We start from the raw sequence: 2,732 nt of genomic DNA, 5'->3' as shown, positions 1-2,732 counted from the left end.
AAGGCCCTATTCGGGTAGACGGCGGGTACGGAAAAAGAAGAAACTACGAAAGTGTTGAGCTTCTGCCCCTAAATTCACTTGACGTCTTCATGATAGGGATAGATTTCATGGCGCTGTCCGAGTGGTAGAAATAACAGATGGCTTTTCCACCTGCACTGACTTGTAAAGGGTACCTGTAATAATCATGATTACCTCTTGAGGAAGGTTAAATAAAAGTTTGTACGAGGCGGCCTCTGTGGCTGACTGGTTAGTGGTGCTTGCTACCGCTTTAAAGGACCTGGGCTCGATCTCCTAGGAACATCTACATAAGCAAAAGTCTCCGAGTGTCATTACAAAGCTTCTAATATTGTAAGGCCCTCCACTTGTGTGATAAAATCAGGACGAACACCACAAATGGGAAGAAAAGCTCGGTCAAACATTTAGCAAAAGTTGCTATCAGGTTATAGCACCTCTGCTTTTTTCTAAGTATCTCCTCCTCTGTGGCGGAAGTTCAATTGGAGTTCAAGCCGTTCTTGACAAATTTGGGCTCAGAAAGGACGAATTTGTCAGTTTCAGATTTTAACGGTTCCTATAGAGTATGGACACAAACCCACACTGAAATATAACTTAAAAACAATGGTACGAATTCGGTCCGAAATCGATTTAAACAAATTTTCGAATATCAAGACTGCCGCAAGTATTTCGTTTTATTTACCTTTTTCTTTATTTTAATAATTTCACCCGATTAAATGCTCTTAAGTTTATGCCTGCAAACTTTACTTTAGTAAATTGTTCAATCAGCAAACTTTCGCGAGTGTAGTTGAGTTGCTTCCAGCCGTCTCAGTTAAGCCAGCACGTCACTTGCGAAGACAAAATAACATATTCTGCTATCGATATCAAATTTGCGGCTTTTCTACTACATGCATATGTGCTTTCATAAAATGTTCTACACATGCATACAACTACTTTTAGGACCGTTTGTATAACAATATTACATGAGCGTCAGAACGATTTAAGAGTTTTTGTAGTAAATAAGCTCATATATCTATATCTATCTACATTGGTTCGCGTCCTACTGGAAAGTGAATTAGTATCTATATGCATTACTGTACATAAGTAGATACATATGTATGTACTCGAATAAAAGTTTTTTATAGTCCATCCTTCGATCCCTTCGATGTTACATTTAAATTTTTAAATTTCAAATTTATTTATGTAAATGCAAACCAGCCAATATTTTGCTGGGCGTTGTTGTTCTATTAACTGGCAATCAATTACTCGATAGACAAATTTAGGGGAATATCTAAAGCACAGCACATAGTACCGATACTGAAGTATTTATATCAAAAGTAAGGAATCTAAAACATGACAAGCTACGATTTAAATATACTTCAGGACATGAAGATTTCTGAAAAATCCCGAAAAAATTCCAAAAATTTGCGGAAAAGTCTCGAATAGTCTAAAATATCCGAAAAACACAAAAATGTCCTCAAAAATCTTTAGAAAATCTTGAAGTAAAACTAAGAAAACTTCAAACTGAATTTTTTTCGAAAAAAAAATCCAAAAATTAAAAATGCTTCAAAAATTTGGAAATGCCCGATATAGTTGCAAATTTTCCGAAATTTTGACGGAAATTCTCAAAAAAATTTAAAGTTCTTGGAAAACCACATATGCCCCACATATATCAAATCATCTCGAAAAACTTCGCAATAAAATCCGAAAGATGACAAAAACAAGAAAACTTCCAAAAGATCGCGAAAATCCAATTACGAAGAATCCCGAGAATTTGATAAAATTCACGCATGCCCCAAAAATAATCTAATGACTTCCAAAAATCCTGAAAATAATCTGAAATTTACTGAGAAATCTTATAAAAACCACAAAATATAAAGCTCGAATTACCTATCTTGAAAAATATCTTGATAAATTCAGAAAATAGCCTATAAAGTACCTAAAGATCTTAAAATAAGTAAAACGCGAAGGAATCCGAAAAACATCGAAAAGTTCCGAAAAATCCTTATCAAATACCGATAAGTTCAAAATAAAATCTATTTTTATTTAATTTTCCAAAAAGATACAGAAAAATTCCCGAAAGATACCAAAATATCAAACCCGAAATACCCCGGCGAAAAAATTCGAAAACAAAAACATGGCGAGGCAAAGAAATTGCAAAAGATTATTGAACGGTTTCGAAAAAATCTTCACAAGGCTCAAAAATATCACGAAGCTTTACAATTTATCAATGCCTTAAAAAATAAAATGGGAAAAAGGCATCACCTCAAAAAATATCAAACCACAAAAAAAAAATAAAATTAAAGGCATCTAAGTATTTGTTGTTCAAAATATTAAAAGTTAAGCTTTTTTTAATCACGAGAAATTGGTATTCTGCAATCTGGATTTCAATAAAATGTGTCTTCGAATAGTGGATCACGTACAACCCCGCATACGGGGTTAGAACCGACCACCAATTAGGTAGTCCATTTATCTAGCGCCAACTGTAAGTAAGCCATTAGTTCCAGCAAACAACAGCAATAAAAGTTTCACTGACACTTTCCCTGTTTAACCACCACACTAGTTATCGATTTGTAACTGTCTGAGCCAACAAATTGTTCTTTGTAAGGGTTTGGTATATGTATTTATATACATACATATGTACATCTAAGTAGTATTTATATGACCAACGAATTTCGCTTCTCTTTTTTTTCGTTTAATGCAGCAGCTGCTTATTGCTGTCCGTTCAGCCGTCGATTGAC

Source organism: Rhagoletis pomonella, unplaced genomic scaffold (genome assembly GCF_013731165.1).
Source record: "Rhagoletis pomonella isolate Grant_MI unplaced genomic scaffold, Rhpom_1.0 Rhpom_scaffold_00006, whole genome shotgun sequence".
Taxonomy (NCBI): domain Eukaryota; kingdom Metazoa; phylum Arthropoda; class Insecta; order Diptera; family Tephritidae; genus Rhagoletis; species Rhagoletis pomonella.
Note: the sequence above shows the minus strand (reverse complement) of the source record.